The sequence below is a fragment of the Lepidochelys kempii genome, chromosome 1 (genome assembly GCF_965140285.1).
Source record: "Lepidochelys kempii isolate rLepKem1 chromosome 1, rLepKem1.hap1, whole genome shotgun sequence".
NCBI lineage: Eukaryota > Metazoa > Chordata > Testudines > Cheloniidae > Lepidochelys > Lepidochelys kempii.
In genome coordinates this window covers 63,723,498-63,737,200 of record NC_136380.1, presented here as the reverse complement: position 1 = coordinate 63,737,200, position 13,703 = coordinate 63,723,498, and the positions used below count along the sequence as shown (strand labels likewise).

The 13,703-nt window shown below is 38.6% G+C and overlaps 1 protein-coding gene across 4 annotated transcripts in view; it reads right to left on the bottom strand.

Annotated features, from left to right (window-relative positions):
- The window catches only part of VWA8 (von Willebrand factor A domain containing 8), a 290,052-nt gene that overhangs the window by 126,694 nt on the left and 149,655 nt on the right, over window positions 1-13,703 (bottom strand). The gene's annotated exons all lie outside the window — the stretch shown is intronic.

The following is a 13,703-nucleotide window of genomic DNA, read 5'->3' as shown; positions in this document are numbered from 1 at the left end:
CCCATCACCATGATCCCCAGTTTGTCAGAGAAGTTACTGTTCAGCAATTTCTCTTCCTCACGCAAGGTTTTCATAGCAATTCCTTGCCCCTTTGAACCTGGGAAGTGAGAAATCTAAACACTGAACCCCACCTCTCCCCATATGGGAGTGCAACGTGCTATCACTAGTTCTGGATAAAGCGTGCGCGCTTTAAACTATAAATTTCATGAAAAACATTTCCAAATGTCAAAGAAATCCCCTCAGATAAAGCAAACTGCTTAGCAGTGTCAAAGTGAAGTCCAGTTAATATTTTAATTGCCCTGCTCCATACTACTATCTCCAAGAGAAAGTGAGATTAGAAAAAAATAGTTCTGACCAGAAAATAGTTCATTTTAAAATTTTTACTACCCGAACGGCACCAGATGGAATAACTATTTACTAGAACTTGATACATCACTGTATCATAAAATGCTAAAGTTAGTTGTTGTTGTTTGGTTTTTAATGGCATGGTGTTCCTTTCTTTCCAAAATAACATACATTTAGGGAGGGTTTTTTTAAAACAGTCTGATGAAAATGTGGGGGAGAGTATACCCTTAATTTCAGTTAGTACAATCGACTTCAATGAAAACTAAGAGTGCAGCAAATGAAGAACAGGTTGCAGTTCAGAAAGGTCAAACAATCTCTCTTTATCTGTTTAAACCACAAACCTTATTATGAGATCTGATTTAACAAAAATCACACTCACCTTCATAGCCATCTACGGAACCAGAATTGTTTGCTTAACCTAAGGTTATTGATCACTCAAAATTTCGACCTTAGATATATCTTCAGATTTTGTAACACATTTGTAAAAACCAGCAAGAACTCAGATAGGCTTCACAGACACAGGAAATCAAATATAGCATTGTTTGTAGTAAACTGTAAAATGGAAAGCATCCAATTTTAGCTGAAAACTGGAAGTAGTTAACATCCAAATCTCCTTTATTTGCTGTCAGTAGCATTTCTATCCCCAACAACTACTGCCTTGTTTAACAAAGGTCATGATTGATCTGCCCTAAGGTCTCTGCTAATAACAAAACAAACAAAAAACCCCAAGCAAGATCATAATAAAAACACAAACTCCTCATTAAATCTTTGCAGTGGGGTATTTTTTACAGACAAACGTAACATGAAACACCACTTTCCTACTACCTTAACCCATTTCTGTCTTGCACAGAGAAATCAATACTAGATGCAGCAACAACTTCAATCAAGGAAATGTTATGGAAACCTTTTATTCTTTGATCACCGATTACTTATGATATAGGCCAAATTCTCAGATGCTGTATTTTGGCATAAATCCATTGAAGTTATAATCTTTAGTCCAAACCCAGAGAGCTTTAAGGGTACAAGAATTTTATGACATGTAAACCATGCCAATCAAAGACTAGAACACACACATCCAGTGGTCAATCAAATCTGGAATAAATGAGTTTTCATGAATTGGTTGAAGGATAAAAGGGAAGATACTTATCATATACTAACAGGACTGTTCAAAGCATAAAAGGGGACACAACAAAGGCACAAATATGGAAGCACCACAGGAACAGGAGACAAATGGAGAAATCAGGACGAAAGCCTGGAGAAAACACAAGGCACAGGGGAGGCGGTTACAGAAGGCTTTGAAGACTACAAGTGTGACCTTCATAAAAAAGGAGAGGGAACCACTGCAGAGACAAAAGAGGTGGGGAGATATACAGTGGTATTATGAATGGGCATAAGAGGGCATGGGCAGAACTGGAAGAGAGGAAAAACAAGAGACCAATAAGTGCAATCAGTGTAAGTAAGAACAGTGTGTCAGCTGGTTGTAGTTAATCATATGGCTCCAACATCATCTGACATGATGTTAAAAAATGGTCCCCATCTACACAGAGTGCTAAAATCATGCTTTATGCATGCTAATTAACACAACTCCTCATAACAACTTAATTTTCTAGTGAAGACGAGCTCTAACTGACAAGGATATCTTTGGGGGAAATCAACACTGAAAGCAGTGGGAGGAAACAGAATCAGGTGACAGAAGGCAGAAATGTTTCAATCATCAGGGAGCCTGCAAAATGTAGAAAACATTCTACAAATACATTAGAAGCAAGAGCAAGACCAAGAACAGAGTAGGCCCGTTACTCAACAAGAGGGGAAAGACAATAACAGAAAATGTGGAAATGGCAGAGGTGCTTAATGACTTCTTTGTTTCAATTTTCACCAAGAAGGTTGGTGGCGATTTGACATCTAACATAGTGAATGCCAGCGAAAATGAGGTAGGATCAGAGTCTAAAATAGGGAAAGAACAAGTCAAAAATAACTTAAGACAAGTTAGATGTCTTCAAATCACCAGGGCCTGATGATATGCATCCTAGAATACTCAAGGAGCTGACTGAGGAGATATCTGAGCCATTAGCAATTATCTTTGAAAAGTCATGGAAGACGGGAGACACTCCAGAACACTGGAAAAGGGCAAATATAGTGCCCATCTATAAAAAGGAAATAAGGAATTCCCTTCGGGGAATTACAGACCAGTCAGCTTAACTTCTGTACCCAGGAAGATAATGGAGCAAATAATTAAGCAATCAATTTGCAAACACCTAGAAGATAATAAGGTGATAAATAACAGTCAGCATGGATTTGTCAAGAACAAATCATGTCAAACCAACCTGAGCGCTTTCTGACAGGGAAACAAGCCTTGTAGATGTGGGCGAAGTGGTAGATGTGGTATATCTTGACTTTAGCAAGGCTTTTGATACTGTCTGGCATGACCTTCTCATAAACAAACTAGAGAAATACAACTTAGATGGAGCTACTATAAGGTGGGTGCATAACTGGTTGGAAAATCATTCCCAGAGAGTAAACACAGTCATGCTGGAAGGGCATAACAAGTGGGGTCCTGCAGGGATCGGTTCTGAGTCCGGTTCCATTCAATAGCTTCATCAATGATTTAGATAATGGCATAGAGAGTACACTTATAAAGTTTGCGGACGATACCAAGCTGGGAGGGATTGCAAGTGCTTTGGAGGATAGGATTAAAATTCCAAATGATCTGGACAAACTGGAGAAATGGCCTGAAGTAAACAGGATGAAATTTAATAAGGACAAATGCAAAATACTCCACTTAGGAAGGAATAATCAGATGCACACATACAAAATGGGAAATGACTGCCTAGGAAGGAGTACTATGGAAAGGGAACTTGGGGTCATAGTGGATCACAAGCTAAATATGAGTCATCAATGTAACACTGTTGCAAAAAAAGCAAACATCATTCTGGGATGTATTAGCAGGAGTATTGTAAGCAAGACACAAGAAGTAATTCTTCCGCTCTACTCTGCGCTGATTAGGTCTCAACTGGAGTATTGTGTCCAGTTCTGGGCATCACATTTCAGGAAAGATGTGGACAAATTGGAGAAAGTCCAGAGAAGAGCAACAAAAATGATTAAAGGTCTAGAAAACATGACCTTTGAGGGAAGACTGAAAAAACTGGGTTTGTTTAGTCTGGAGAAGAGAAGACTGAGAGGGGACACAATAACAGTTTTCAAGTACATAAAGGAGGAGGGAGAAAAATCGTTCTTCTTAACCTCTGAGGTTACGACAAGAAGCAATGGGCTTAAACTGCAGCAAGAGCAGTTTAGGTTGGACATTAGGAAAAAATTCCAAACTGTCAGGGTGGTTAATAAATTGCCTAGGGAGGTTGTGGAATCTCAATCATTGGGGATTTTTAAGAGCAGGTTGGACAACACCTGTCCAGGATAATACTTAATCCTGCCATGAGTGTAGGGGACTGGACTAGATGACCTCTTGAGCTTCCTTCCTTCTATGATTCTATTATTCTAAAATAATTGTTGAATTGTTCCTACTGGCATGCAGGAGTTATAGCATGTGTACAATATCACAATATCTCTTGATAAAACAAGTAAATCCAAAGAAAGATAGGTTTCAGAGTGACAGCCGTGTTAGTCTGTATTCGCAAAAAGAAAAGGAGGACTTGTGGCACCTTAGAGACTAACCCATTTATTCACGAAAGCTCATGCTCAAATAAATTGGTTAGTCTCTAAGGTGCCACAAGTACTCCTTTTCTTTTTGCAAAGAAAGATAGTTTGCATAGTATTACAAAGTTTCCAGGATAGCCACAAAGCAATTTCCAAATCTCTTCTCAATTCCCTGGCTATTCTCCATTCCTTCCCTTTTCACAATATTTTTAAAAAGTATTGGGGGGACTTGCAGTTAATCAGGAAAGCTAAATGTCTGGCATAGCCCAGAATTAATTCCAGTGATTTCCCTCCTGTCCTGCAGATCAGTATAACCAAATCCAGTATGCCAAAATCCAATATTTTCTTGGCATACCAGGTGCAGTAGATATTAACAACCTGTCAGTCTTTCATAAACATAAAATATGCTGTTAGGCTTCAATAATTTCCACTTTTCTTCAATAAATTTAATGTGGATTACATGACAGAAAACATATACAAAACTGACTCAAGTCTTTCAGAAAATCGCCATCTTGTACTGAACTACATTAAGGTAGAGACGTACACATTAAGTGACTACAGTTGAACCTTAGTTACAAACACCAGAGTTACAAACTCACCAGTCTACCATATACCTCATTTGGAACCAGAAATACACAATCAGGCAGCAGCAGAGACCAAAAAACAAAACCAAACAAAAAAACCAAAACAACAACAACAACAACAAAAGGTACAGTACTGTGGTAAATATAAACTACTAAAAAAAAAAAGGAGCATTTTTCTTCTGCATAGTAAAGTTTCAAAGCTGTATTAAGTCAATGTTCAGTTGTAAACTTTTGAAAGAACTATAATGTTTAGTTCAGAGTTATGAATAACCTCCATTCCCAAGGTGTTCGTAACTCTGAGGTTCTACTGTGTGCTATATTTGAGACTTCTCAACATTGCTGTCTGTAGTTTTTTTAAAGCTAAAACCATGAATAACTGGCATTCCTGTCACCAGGTTGCAGAATTTCACTCCCCACATCAAATGACCTAAACTCTCAGTTTTCCTAGTTGATATTTACTAATTAGAATCTCTCAGCATTAGCCAGGCTCTATAAGAGACCTGAGCAACAGAGCCTTGCAGTCTCATCACGCTCCGCAAGAAGCAAGAAGTGGGAATGTTGGAGCAGGTGAGAAAAATGGTCCAATAAATTGTCATCCTGTTTAACTGAGACAATTAGTTCTGTCCTATTAAAAGCAGACACTGAAATGATGTAGTGTCATTTCCTACTGGCTTATTTTTGTCTCTACAAAAAGAAAAAACTAATCAGCTCTTCTCGATCATGATGCTGCTGGGTTCGCGACGGTGTTTCCAAAACTCTTGTTGGCATTTTTTTTCTTACTCCATCCCATGATTATATTTGTTTTGCCTAGGCAGGTTTTCCTTCTGGTAGCTGTGCATTGCTACTGGTGCTTTGTTTAGCCCAGATTTATTTTTTTCTGGGGTTTACACATTTGTTCAACACTAACTTGTCTCAATTAGATACCATCTGATTTTGATTCCTAGTGTGCAATGGAGTAGCTGTGAGACCTCGGAAAATCCCATTAGCAGAAGTACTTATTGAACAGATTGTTTGATCAAGTACTGGTGGTAGAAGAGAAGAGGTAATCCCTCTGCTGACTCTGACCATTTTCTTTAAAACTATGTAAGTCTTACAAAAATAATCTATTTTGGAGAAAAGACATTCTTGCTAGGGTATATTTAATTACCTTAATTAATGCAATTACCATGCCCATTCAATCCTGCTGGCAATTTAAGCACTGAGACTAACCAGGGCGCCAATTAGTGCTAAATGCAATGTTGCCTTTTTTAAATGCAGTCACTTCTTCACTAAGGGACTGGATCAAAATCACTACTTATCTCAAACAGGCCACCAAGGGACTGAAACAAAATTACTACCTATTTCACACAGGCTACCAACCATACTGGTCATCATTACCAACCTGGATCATAATTCAAATCAGTCAGCTAGAGAATGAAAGTCTCCATATCCCATTGCCAATTTTCCCAAGAAATTAAGTCCTCTATGCAACTTATTTGAAAATAAGTGGAAAATTTGTTACCTGACATTTTACTTTCTGGGACTAACTTCTTCCCCCAGTGCAAGACTACTGGGTTGATCCTTTCTTACTGCAAATACTGGACGTAGTACAGATTTGTTCATTAGGTCTGTGGCTTGGCCACATTCCTTCCACTCTCGCTCCAGATGAATATTTCTAAAGCTGTTTGGAAATCCTAACTCCTTATTAATAGATTAATATTTAACAGTAATTGCTTATTCAACTATAGGAATGGAACCTGGAGGAGCCACGTAAAAGACTTGAGTGGGCAAGACTATGCGGAGAGATCAGTCCTAGACGGCATATCACTGAGTAACAAATATTTCATTCTGGATCCTGACCTCTTCCCCATTCTGAGACATATGGGATGTAACTAACAGTAAGAAAAAATTAGCTGAGGAGGAGGAGGGAAAGAGAGAGGGAAGTAGGACAAAAGAATAACATTCTCTCTTCCCTAGAATTGGTATTATTAGAGTATTCTGAGCACCTTCTTGCTGAATGATGTTTCCCCAGAGGAATGAACCTCAAGCTAGTAACGCTTTATAGAAGCATTGATGGTGTCCAGGTGACAGCTTTACAGATTTCTTCTGTATTGGCTGATGTATTTTCCACCTAGGACATTACCAAGGAAGTGTTTGAACAAGCTCTGTTCCCTTTTATAATTGGCTTACATTCAGCTAACAGAAAAATAAGCATATGACACTGTTTAACTGAGATGGGAGAGTGAGATGTCTAGGGCATGTTGCAAGGAATCCAGAACAAACATTCAGTTTCACTAAGGTTAATCTTTCTATCTTGAAAACAGCAGGAGAATTTTGTCCAAATCCTTGTGTAGGCTGAGAGGGTGGAATGTTAGGAGAATCCCTTTGGAAAATTATCCCATATTGTTTAGCATCTACTGCTCAACTGCCAAATTATTAGGCTCAGGTAGACTGAATTTAGATACAGGAACAGGCCATGTGATTCAAGATCCAGCCTGCCAGGAAGATGGACAGTTGCCTCCTCCCCAGCTGGAGGTGATGAGACTGACCACTGCTTCTTCCTTTTTTAGCTTTCAAATCACATTTCCTAGTAGTGAAAGGGGAGAAAGCAGAGGACCTGATTCAACTATTTATTGAGGCAGAACGTATGTTCCTTCCAGTGAACTTTGGTCTGCTTTCATGATTAATAATAGTCTCACCGTTTTATTTCAGCTGAACACAAATAAGTCATTCTGGGGTGACTGAGACAGTTCAGGGACTGTTTTGAGTTGTCTAATTGCTGAGGGCTAAGCTACTCCATTCTTGTGTTTAGTGTCCCGATTGCTGTCCTCTCTGGGAAGTTGATGCTCTGGAGCCTGTAACCTTAAACATATTCTCTGTGTGCACTTATAATTATATCCCTAAGATTCCTCAGCCAGGCTATTATCACTATTTCAGCAACACATTTTACTTGTTTGACATCAGCAGAACTATTATTTGTGCTATAAAAGGTACAACTCAGCATGAGGAAGGTGGCAGAACCAAGCCCATAGAAACTATATGTCAAATTAACCTTTCCAATCAATGTGCCATCTTCAAATGGGGAAATTATATATCCTTCCCCACAATTTTTTATTAAACTATAATGAAATCATCTCACCCTAATTGCTAGCTCCTCAGTGAGGGAGATGTCCTTCTACAACTCCCACATTGTGTTTAAGAACATGTTTCACTCAGTGAACAGCTGGAAACATTTAGATCAACTTGAGAGGAAAGTGAAAATCTCTGCCTTTCTATTCTAATTGTATTTCTCCATGACTACCAAACATCAGCAAATTCAAGCCGAATTCAGTTTCTAACAAGGTAAATAAGCTCTCTAGCAGCTGGAATCTGCCAATTTCAGTACCAGTCAGACTGACAGTTTATGAAAGGCTAGTGATGGGAATAGAAAACACAAGCTTGGATGAATGCTTGCAAGTCTTACACTGTAACATTACAATGACTGAAAACATACACAAAAATGGTAATAACAGTCACATGATAGTCACTGCTTCAATGCTCTTTAATGAAGAGAAATTTATATCACAAAGGTACTATTGTTAATATTTATTTCCCATCTCATAAGTTGTTCAAAGAATAAAGCACAGTTTTAGGCTATTTTGTTCAGTGATGCATGAACAAATATAATAATAGTTTAGACATGCATTTCTACTACTCAAATTCATGACAAAGAACAGATTTTTATTCTTTATATGTCTGCATAGATGACAGCAACTATGACACTTTCAACTGGTACATCAGGTATAATATTGTCACTTAATATTTCTTCCTCGCTTTGGCATAATTGTCTATGAATGTATATAACTGAACTTAAAACCTAAGTTCTATAAAAGAACAATTTAAGAAATTCTCAGGGACATTAGTACAAAAATGATTTTTCTGTGATTGATTACCTGTAAAATTCAATGTAGTTGTAGCCATGTGGGTCCCAGGAGAAGAAGAGAGAAGATAGGTGAGGTAGTATATTTTATTGGGCCAACTTCTATTGGTGAGAGAGACAAGCTTTCAAGCCACACAGAGTTGCTCTTTGTGGCATGGAAGCTTGTTTCTCTCACCAACAGTACTTGTAAAATGGACAGACCTGCCAAACTCAAGTAAACATGCAGATATATTTTGCCATTTAAATTGTTCCCTGCTGTCTTAGATTCTAACTACCCTGAGAGAAAGATGTCCATCAAACATCAGCTTGCAAGAACAGCTATATCTTAATTATACTATATAAGCTGTCTTGGACCACGCAAGCTCTTCTTCTTTAAATCAACTTTTTAATTTAAAATTTTTAAAAATCTGAAGTCAAAGCTTAAAGGGTAATTTTAAATGATCCCAACTGGGAACAGAGATAATTGGATTTATAATGATTAGGTGATCTGTAAAGAGGGGAAAGAAAATTAACATCAAAAGATTAACACACAATTTATACTAAGTGTTGCTTGTAGGGACACCAAAAGCTCATTTCCCCCCCATTCATTTGATTGTTAAAGATCTCAAAATAATCATGTTTATTTTGAAAAGGACAGCACGTGTGTCAAGTTGGTCTCTTCTTTTTAAAATTGGCATACTTCAGCAGTTTATCAGTGAAGTGGAAAAGGCACAAGACACATTGTATAGCTTTTCAAAACAGGAATTAATATCCCTTTAATCATCAATCACTAAAACAAACATATTAGCTATGACAAGGAGGTGCAGAAGTAGTAGTGCAGATTCTCAGCCAAAAAAACCCCCCTACAAAAATAGGGAAGTCCAGCAACAAATCAGTTAAAGTCATTTTAAATAATAGTAAGAAAGTCTTCCAAATACCTAACATTGCTATATCCAACTAATATTGGTATTTTGTTACCAGTGATAAATATACAAATATACTATGTCAAATCATCTACCAGCAAAGCCACTATGCATCTTAGCGCACACAAACAGTGCGGGGAAAGGGAAAAGAAGTTTTTTGAAATTTCAGTTCGAAGACAGCAAAGAATGAATTGAAGTCTTAATATGGTTAATTAAAGGAGCACCCTGACTAAACCTGCTTTATATTTATATTCAATTAAAAGGAGAGAGAGATTCTGCAACTTCTAGTTACAAGAAAATGTACAGTAGTCTATATTCTCAAAGACAGCCTTTCAGAGGAGAGTACAGAGAACAACTATGTCCCAAACTAAAGACAACAGCATGGAGTAGCTTGGCTTTTCAGGCCCTCTCTCTCTCTTTCTGGGCACTGACTCATTTCAATTTTCCAGGGAGATATTTTTGGGGAGAGTTCTCTCAAGACAGAGCCAGACACACACTCAGGTTCTCAAGCAGCATTTTTCTTACTGTTCCTACCTGTAAATTTTGATTTTAGTGAGAAGAAAGGACCTGTTTCAAATTGCATAGTTGCTCAATTTGGTTGCATCTGTAACTGAAAGCATATGGAAGCACACTTTCATAGCTATATCACCGAATTCTTCGTACCCTTCTTTAACAGAAATCCAGAATTCCTGGTTTGTTAGATTTGAAAACTTAACCTTCTGCATGTGATCACTTGACAATTCTAAGAGATCTTCTTGAGCTGAGATACTTAAAATTGCAATGGAGTAAACTGTTACCACAAACAGGTTTTGAATCTGACCAGTATCTATAGATTCATGTTCAACGCCAGGAAAATAAGCATCAAAATGGGAATACAAAGCAGACAAATGAGCTAATATTTGGTTTTTAATAGTGTTTTGATCACTTTCACTCTATTCTTTTTAAAAGTCTGATAACACTGGAAACATCAATAGCGCTTTCTAAAGACAAATCAACATCAGGAAGGCTACATTTTAGTCATGGGTATTTTTAGAAGTCATGGACAGGATACAGTAAACAAAAATTCACAGCCTGTGACCTGTCCATGACTTTTACTATATACCCATGACTAAAACTTGGGGGGGGGGAGGGTGTGTGTGTGTGCCATTGGTGCTTGGGGGAAGCATGGCCCGGGGGGGCGCCATGGGTGCTCGGGGAGGAGGGGGCAGGTTGGCAGGGCTGGGACAGTTTCCCTACCTGCGTCCTGGGAAGCAGTGACCTCCAGCTCCTAGCTGTGCGACCTCCTAGCTCCTCCATGCTGCCTCTGCTCTGCCCAAAGCCCCCGTTCTGCAGCTCCCATTGGCTAGGAGCTAGGGGAGAGGAGTTCCTATTGCCCTTCCGGGGAGGCCCTCCCCACCCCGGTAAGCACTGCCCACAACCCAATCCCCAGCCCTAAGGCCCTCCCCCCAAACGCCTGCTGCTGGGAGGTCAGAGGGGCCAGAGACTGCCCCAGCAGCAGCTGGTGCGATTGGCTCAGGAATCCATGACTTCTGAGACCTCCGTGACAAACACATAGCCTTTATCATCATTAATCCCCAAATTTTCTCTTTCGTTATCTAGTATCTTTGTATTCCTACCTTGAAGTGTTAGGTACAGTGCATTCAGTTTGCCAAATATGTCCACCTGGTAAGCTTACACAGTCAAGAAGTCTACATTACACATGTAATCTGCAAGGTCTGTTTTCTCAAGGAGAAAATTCTGAGTTTGTCATGCAATTCAAAGACACATTGTAACACTTTCCCACATGACAATCACCTTCACTGAGTTCACTGTGAAACAGAAGCTGAGTGTGGTCAGAGCCAATCTCTGCACAGCATACTAAAACAATTTGTGTTTGCTGCCCAGAATTTTATAACAAACTATTTTAATAGCAATGTAGAGGGCTTTGTGTATTTCAGATTGCAACATATTCTGTGCTAAAGCTTGGACGATGAAGCATACCATGTATCCAAATTGCTGCTGGTGCTGCTTTCTTTGTTCGAGTTGCAGTTCCACCATTCTTTCCAAACAGGATTGCTGCCCCAACAGTGCTCAGGCCCCTGCCTAATTAAGACCTTCAGCCATTATGAATTTATGAAGGATCTTGAATAGTTCCTCACTAGTTGTTTGTGTTGCTTTCTCTGCAAAATAAAAGTACTGCAATTTCTGTACCTGCTTTGCCAAATCGCACATAACATAGAAGCTGAACCATGTTAGCTATGTCTGAGGATGCATCAAGCTCCAGTGCAAAATATTGAGCCCTCTTAACTTGTTCTATCAACTGGTCCTGGATGTCTTCTGCAAGGTCCTAGTTACTACCTAGGACCCCATTCTTGGATTGTGCACTCAAACTGGTATAAACTGAGGTGAATTCCACAGTCCCTAGCTGCTGAAACTTTTTACCTCCTCTTAAATTTGATTAACTACAGCTCAAGTTGTACACCCTTGACAAGAAACTGAACTTTCTTCCATCCAAGAAAGAGCTTGAGTCAGAATTCTACACACAAAGGAAAGAATTTATAATGGAAATGTAAGGATAACGATTATATCTCTAGACAAAAAAAAAAAAGGTGGCATCTTAACAGAAAGGAAGAACCAGTGAGATGACAAGGTGGCTGAGGTAGGTTTTTTTTTTCTTTTTCTTTTCCTGGACCACTTCTGCTGGTGAGAGACAAGCTTTTGAGCTTACACAGAGCTCTTCTTCAGAAAGAATCTGTGTCACAGATGGAAATACATTTAAAACTGAGAGATGCAGAACTAAATGTTAAAATAATAGACAGAAGATATTTGCACTCCAGCAAAAGCCTTTCTCCATATATAATTAGCTTCTAATGTAATAGAAGAAGAGAAGCAAAAATGACGCTTTTCCATTTTATTACATTAAGGGAGCCAGCCAACTAAACTTGATGGTACCTTCTTACGTTGTTTTTGTGTAGCTGCTGGGAGCTTACATTTTTACATTTATACGTTACTCTCATCAGTGCTAAGAAGGGTTTTATAGTCTAACAATGCACATGTTTTTCCTTGAGTCTTTTGAAAAGCTTAAATTGTTTTTCCATTGCAGAATCTCTTTGCCCTGAGAGGCTTTGTAATTTTGAAATAAGTGCTGTCACATCCATTTTTCTTCAAACCGATGAAGGCTTTTCCACACACACACACACACACACACACACACACACACACACACCCGATCCCCCGTTTAAATAAAACTTCACTTTTAGAGTCATTCATTCTACTAACTTTGGCTTCAATTGTTTTTAATACACAATTTTTCATTTCTCTTCATGTGATGGCAATTTTTTAAATGACTAATATAACAGAAAACAAAAGTTAGCAATGTCAAAAGTGATAAGACGGACGAAGACTATTAAAAGAACAATACTACTACCAACAGTTTATAATTTTAAAAAAATGTTAAAATACTTGACTATGAATTTACATTTATATAGTTCCTTTCATCTAGAGGGATCTCAAAGTTCCATATTAACTTTACCAATGGATTTTTAATCTCTATATAAGAATCAGTTCACCCATAATTTAAATATAATCTCTTCTAGAGAGAAATGTGACAACCATTAACCAGCACCAAACAACACTAAAAAACAGTTTAGGACAGCAAGTAAAAAAATAAAATACGCAACTGAAACTATAGGCAGAATGTAATTATCCAAATAACAATTTAGCCAGGATTCTACACACTTCCCACTCTTGTAAATAAAAATGCCATGGAGTCTTTAATGTCTCAATACTGCCTTAGAAGGAAGAGTGCCACTTACTATATTCACCACTAACTGCAAACGATTTTTTCCTTGAAGGTCTCCCATACTTAGCCTAACCCTGCTTATTTTATGAATTCAAAGCCAGAGGTTGTATGTCTGCTTGTAACAGGGTAGCCATTGACTGAGAGCACCTTTGTGGCCGGGGTAGCTTTGCAGGCACCCTGTCCCATTTAATAACTGCACACAAGCTTTACTGTGGATAATAACACCCCCTGCCTGGGGCTAGTTTAATAACAAATGCAGTTCTTAACAATTCTCAGGGTCCCAAAATACAGTCCATCACCACACAACAGTCCATACTTCACTCTGCTGTCTTCTCTCACAGCTGCAGCTCTTTTTCTGTCCCAGTCTGTTCTCACAGTTCGTCTTGCCAGTTTTTCTGGGCCCAAACTCCATTTGAGTTTCCCCACAGGAGCCTCCTGGGCTCATCTCTTTCACAACTCCTTTGGTCTTAGGGACTTCCACACAAGAGGCCTTCATACTCTTTGCTGGTTCTCTAAAATGTCTTGAGCTCCTCCCCTTCATT